The 7,141-nt window shown below is 36.6% G+C and overlaps 1 non-coding gene across 1 annotated transcript; it reads right to left on the reverse strand.

Annotated features, from left to right (window-relative positions):
* Window positions 1-4,723: 4,723 nt before the first annotated feature.
* Window positions 4,724-4,829, reverse strand: LOC145607387 (small nucleolar RNA R71). The gene has a single exon (XR_014105553.1). It is a non-coding gene; the product is annotated as a small nucleolar RNA R71 (small nucleolar RNA).
* Between the last annotated feature and the right edge of the window lie 2,312 nt (window positions 4,830-7,141).

Genomic DNA, 7,141 nt, shown 5'->3' on the forward strand with positions numbered 1-7,141 from the left:
AGCTACGTACTAACGAACGGGTACAACTCTTTTGCATGATATGATGCATAAAGAAATAGAAGTATATGTGGATGATATGATTGTGAAGTCCAAAGAAAGAATATGACACATAAAAACTTTACGCAAATTCTTCACTCGCATAAAAGAATATAAATTGCGATTGAATCCACAAAAATGCGCCTTTGGAGTAACTTCTGGCAAGTTACTCGGATACGTAGTAAGCACACGTGGTATTGATACCGATCCCTACAAAATAAAGGCTATTGTTGATATATCTCCCCCTCAAAAAAAAAAAAAATTAGGGCGTTCCTTGGCAAACTATTGTACATTAGTCCATTTATCAACAAATTGACAATGACTTGTGAGCCAATATTTAAAAAATTGAAAAAAGAGGAAAAACATGAATGGGACGATCAATGCCAAAAAACCTTTGAGAAAATCAAAGATTATCTCAAAAGTCCACCAATTTTAGCACCACCAGTATCCAAACTACCTATTAGGCTATACATCACAGTAACATACACGGCCGCAGAGGACATGTTAGCATAAGAGATAGAAAAAGTCGAGCGTGCAATATATTACATAAGTAAGAAATTCATCCAATATGTAACAAAATATAACACCTTGGAAAAAACAAGTTTAGCATTAGTTTGGGCAACTAAAAAACTACGACATTATATGCTTCCATACACTACTAATGTGATTTCACAACAAAATCCTATAAAGTATTTGTTTGAACAACCACTTATACAAGGAAGAATATCCAAGTGGTTGGTAACGTTGGCCGAATTCGTACTAAAATATATCCCTGAAAAACCAATAAAGGGAAAAGTCATATCCGATTTTCAACATCCTATTCAAAAAAGTCATGCAGAAACTACTTATCTTCTGGATGAAGAGATTCTAATGACACAAGATCACAAATGGGTAATGTACTTCGAAGGCGCATCCAATAAAAAAGGATATGGTGTGGGAGTGTTACTCATAAGTCCATAGGGAGCACATACTCCAATATCTGTCAAACTAGACTTTGAGGTTACTAATAATGTCACGGAATGTGAAGCGTGCATTATTGGACTAGAAGTTGTAGCTAGCATATGTGTGCAAAAATTAGAGGTATATGGAGAACTAGCATATTGCAACGCAATAAAGGAAATAAATGACATCGAAGGAGACAATCCTTTGTATGATCATATCCTCTAATATATTACTCATGGAACATATCCTGAAAATACTTCATCGAAAGACCAACGAGCTTTGAGAACGCGCACAGCCCAATATAGTCTATTAAATGGTCAATTACGCAAAAAGGGATCTAACGACAAAGCTTATTGTGTGTATAAACCAACCCGAATCCACATGCCTTATATAGAACACTCACAAAGGTGTTTGTGGACCTCATATGAATGGAAAAATTCTTGCTAAAATAATCTCACAACAAGAGTACTATTGGTCCACTATGGAACACGATTGCATACAATATGTTAAGAAATGTTCAGAGTGCCAAATGTTCGCTAATTTACAACACCTCCCACCATCTGAACTGTACAACCTCACTTCCCCTTGCCCTTTCTCGACTTGGGGAATTGACATAATTGGTAAAGTTTTTCCAACAAGAGCAAGAGGACACGAGTACGTACTAGTAGCCATCAAGGACTTTACTAAGTGGATTGAGGCTGCTTCTTACGTGAATATCACTTCTAAACATGTCGCAAAGTTTCTCGAACGAAACATATTTTGTATATATGGAGTTCCACACGAACTAATTAGTGACCAAGGATCTTAGTTCAAAGCAGAAGTTGAGACCCTCTTAGCTCGTTATAAAGTAAAACATCATCACTCATCTCCATATAGACCTCAAATGAACGAAGCTGTAGAATCGACAAATAAAAATATAACATTCGTCATTACGAAAATGGCTGAAAATTATAAAGACTGGCCAAATAAACTATATTTCGCTCTATGGGGTTATAGAACATCCATACAAACATCAATAGGAGTAACTCCCTACTCCTTAGTTTTCGGAATGGACGCAATTCAACTAGTTGAACTGGAAATACCATCCCCACGCATTGTACTCAAAAGTAAGCTACCAAAAGCTCAATGGGTAAGAGCGAGGTATGAAGAGCTTTTATTTCTCAAAATACGACGATTAAGAGCTTTGCATCATGTACATGTCTACCCACGACGCATTGTGCGACACTTTAACAAAAGGGTATGACCCCGAAATATTAAAGAAGGTGACTTTGTACAAAAAGAGGTTAGGGGTCTACAAACTGATCCAAGAGGGAAATTCAAACCTAATTGGATAGAACCATACCGCGTAAATGAAATTCTATTCAAGCGGAGCTGTTAGATTAATGGATATTGGTGGTGATGAAATTCACCAATTAAGAAACATTAATCGACTTAAAAATATTACAAATGAAATCCGAATAAACTCATTCATTAGTTTTAGAATTCAAATAAAGATTCTAAGAGTTATGCACTTTACCAAATAACACGGTAAAGTTCATAACACTTGGGAGGGTAATAAAAAAATCACATACCATTCAAAGTGTTCAGATTTTTTTCGAACATCCCAAAATAAACATCTTCACACTTGGGGGGTAATAATATGATTAATTTTTTTTAACACTCGTAGCACAGGTGTCGCGCGCAACTAAATCATTTGTGCGCGGATGTCACGCGCAACTAAACCAGTTGCGCGAGACAGGCATGCACAACCTTGGATGTTGCGCACGCCACTTGATGACGAACTACGAACCCAGAATTTTACGCTCGAATCAAATTTTGTTTTTTACTATAAAAAAAAGGGGGGTGTTTCTCAAACATCATATACTCAGAAAAACAAAAATTAAACTTTGATTTATGTTGTTAAACAAAGTTTGATAAATTTTTCATTTAATTTCTACAAAGGGAATTAAAGAAAAAAAATTAAAAAAATTAAAATAAATAAATAAATAATTTTGCAAAGAACTACGCAAAGACCTGATTTCGTGAAGGAGTAGTTTCTATCGTAGTGCTTTCAGCAACCTTAGAGCTTTCCCCTTCACTCTTCTTCTTGACCCAAACATATTTCTTCAACTTTGGAATAAGAGCTTTTTCAACTCTTTTCCCTTTACCTTTATCATTTGTTGGAGCCTTTTTGCGAGGATTTGGTGAAGGTTCCTTAAGCTTCACACCCTTTTGCGCGGGTTTAGGAGGAGCCTTCCTTTTTGGTTCCCTTGAACGAGCCTTAGGTGATGAGAAAAAGTCTAACTTTCTTCTCACTCCTTTGTTTGGCCATTAGAAGGAGTAGTGTTTGCCGAATGCATCAAAGGCTTAGGTTGATTGCGAGACCTAGCAACTTGATTATGTGATCGAGCCTTATATAGTTCTCCTTTTTCCGCCGATGGAGACACCCAAATGTGTCTCCCAAAAACCGAACCCAGTGATCAATATCTTTCATGTCATTTGATTATCGAACGAAGTGAAAGTGTGAAAAGTGTAGTGATGTGGATGTTTTTTATTAAAATATCTCTCTTTCTATTTTTGAAAATATTTCTTTCTTCACTTTATTTATAAAAATAGACAGTCCAATTTAGTTTGGTTTATGATAAGGGTCCAATAATAGTGTGGTTGGATTGGGCTCAAAAAGAGCTTTCCAACGATATATTATAACCCCATTTCTGATGAATAATGAGGAAGTTATGGATTAAACTAAATTTGGCCCAAAATGAATTTTATATGTTGCCCAATGATCTAGAGGATGGCCTATTAATTATTGATTCCTAAAGTTATTAGGATTGATTTTAATCTTCTAGAATAATCTAGAAGGTTCTTTTAAATTCTAATGAGATTAGGATTGATAATTATATTGTAAAGAGTTTTATTTTGAATAAAATATGTGATTTGTCACAAACATGATTTTAATCTGATCAACGCGGAATTAGCTTCTTAATCGTATAAAGAATAGGATTCCGCGTATAAAGTGTGTTTGATTTCTAACTTACCGCAAGACGACAAGGCAGTCGCCTGGTGCAAACAGCTGCCGCCTGGCGCTGACAAATGTCGCCTGGTACTAAGCCTGTAGTCTAGCGCTAACTCTTGTCGTTGGTGATAGAAGGTATTTTATTCCGAATAGGACTTGATTTGATTTCGGTAGATTAGTTTTCAACGACATAGGCTCCACCCTTGATCAAAATGTTGTCGTTGTCGGGGAATGGTGTAGTTGTTTGCTATTGTTGTTGAGTCTGTTTCACTAAAATTCGAATATACAAAAAGATTTTTCTCATTTGGCTACATTTGTTGCCGTGTTACTAAAATTTTCCTTTGAGTTTATGTGTGCAAGTTAACATGGGAGAAATCCCAAGGGTTTCATTGAAGGAATTGAGTTATCCGAGTGCATACAAGTATGAGAGCGGGATTGCTCCATTATTGATCCCGGATAGTATCTTTGAAATCAAACCGGCAATGATAACTTTGATTAAAAGGCGGCAATATAGAGGAGGAGTAAATGAGATCCCCCTGAATAATCTTAAGGAACTCGAGAAATATTGCAACACAATTAAGGTGAACGGGGTTGCTCAAGAATTCATAAGGCTCAATATATTTCCTTTCTCTCTAATTGGAAGAGATCAAGAGTGGCTACATAAGGAAGTGAAGCCTAATTCTTTGAGAACTTTGGATGAAGTCACCAAGGAATTCCTTTCCCGTTTTTTCCATCAAAAGAAAACGGCGGAGGCAAGAGCTTTAATTCAAGATTTCAAGCAAAAATCTAGTGAAAGCCTTTATTAAGCATGGGAGAGATATAAAGAGTATCAACGCGAGTGTCCTCACCATGGAATCCCTACTTACCTAATCATTCAAATTTTTTATTGCGGTTTGAGTCCTCAAGGGAGGGCAAGTCTTGATGCCGGAGCCGGAGACCCAATCATGAACAAGACCGAGGAAGAGGTAATAGATTTCATTGAGGATGTAGTTAGAAACTAAATGGAATGGCAAGATGGTAATAAGGAGCCGATAACAAGAGTAGTACTATGGGATGCTAAATGGAACAACTCAATGCTATCAACAATTTGTCGACTCAAATTTTGGACTTAGGAAAGGTGGTAGTTTCTATCAAGTATAAGCTTGAGAGCGCGACCTCACAAGCACTGATTTTTCCATCCCAAATTAAGGGGAGAGGTTCTTCATCTAACTTTCTTCCTTCTTCTTGTTTCATGATTAGAAAATGTTGCTCTTGTGATTTGTGTGGATTGAATGACCATGATGCTTCTATTTGCCCTAATGTTCTTTGTAATGAATATGTTGGGAATGAGAATGAACATGTGAACTTTGTTGCTAATAACAATGTTGGACCTAGATTTGATGCTCAAAGGAATGTTTAAAATAAGAATTATTACAACAAAGTGAACTATGATAATTATAACCAAAATGGTGGTTATAGAAACCATGGAATCCAAGGGATTTGTGGTAGCTATAACAACCATGGTTATAATGGTCAAAGTCATGGCCAAGGATATGGAGACTATAACTAAGGTTATGGTAACCATAATTACAATTGTGGCTGTAGGCGTCGTTTGAAGTGCGCCTACGTTAAAGCATGTGGTGAATATGGTTGGCACTCATAGGAAGTGGGAATTGACATTACGATTAGGGACAAGGAAAGTAGGGAGCCGCCAACAAGTTTTTAAGGAACATGTAAACCGTTCACGGATCATTTAAGGCAACCACGAATAAAGGGACAACGATAGGAAACAACGATTGACCCGTGAAGGTTACACCCCATTCATAATCCATGAGATTACTAACTCCATATGGTTCGGAACCACGAAAGGAGGATCGGGGATGATGGTACGAAGTGAGTCATGGAGTCACATTCGCCCGTATTGGCTTCTACTCGATTCTTATAGTGAAAAGTAATTCCTGCGATCTCAAAGGCATACAAACAAAATATTCAATTTGCTCCAAACTATTATTTAACTACATTGGTTTAATATTAATGCACACATAATTCTAAAATATTGGTGATCACTTCAATTAATAATAAGATTAAAAGGGATCCTAAACCGATTGTCCAAATTATCTTATTAGGCGTGGTTTTCAATTACATATTCCCTTTAAACATGCAATATGGTGATCATAACAATTATAGAACAACATTAATATTAAAACCAATTTAATCACAATTCCAACAACATAAAATCGTTAGAAAAATAATAAAAACAAAAGGAGCATGATCCTTACTTTGATTCTGTTTGTTTGAACCTACAAAATAATAAACGAGTTAGTAACTTCAAGGAAATATTAAAACGATGATTAAATTAAATTAAATTAAATAAAGTAAAGTTGATTTTGGGGCCAAACCCTCAAACAATTCTACCTTTCACGCCTTGGCTTAAGGATAGAACCACGAGTAAAGTATGGACTCCTTTGAGTACTTGAAGAAGGAATTTTGAAGTAGAAAAGGGTAGGCTAGTGTTTAGGCTAAACCATAGAAGAGAGAAAATAAAATTAGAGAATTACTCGGTGCCCCGTTCATTAGAAATGAGGGGGTATTTATAGGGAAAATGTGCTGAGGGAGCACACGGAACCCTAAAATGATAAAAACCCTAAAAAAGTATCCCGTGACACGGTCATACTATACCGTGACACGGTCAGACTGTACCGTCAGACGGTGCACTTTCCTGTGACACGGTACAGTTTTGGAGTGACGCGGGAAATTTTCGGAAAACGGGATGAAAAACGCGTTAAGGATTTACGCGGAAAGGACACGGAACGTCCCGTGTCACGGCAGACCTCCCGTGTCACGGGAAGTCCCACCGTCAGACGGGAAGCATTCCCGTGACACGGTGGCAATCTGCCGTGGCGCGGGAATTTTTCAGTCCATTTTCCGTCTAAATTCATTTTTAACCCTAATTTCTTACGGCTTTTAAAGTGCTGATTGATAATTTCGGGCTTTTTTCTGACTTTTATTATTCGGGATAAAATAAGAAAATAATTAAATAAAAATAAAAGGTTTGGGCTGAAATTAAAACTATGCTTTTACCAAACATCAAGACTAATCTATGCACTGTTCAAAAATATAAATTTAATAAAATACGATTTTTTAAGCACTCTCGGGATTAAATACTAAACCCGACCAATAGTGGCGGTG

Source organism: Chenopodium album, chromosome 2 (genome assembly GCF_948465745.1).
Source record: "Chenopodium album chromosome 2, dcCheAlbu1.1, whole genome shotgun sequence".
Classification (NCBI taxonomy): domain Eukaryota; kingdom Viridiplantae; phylum Streptophyta; class Magnoliopsida; order Caryophyllales; family Amaranthaceae; genus Chenopodium; species Chenopodium album.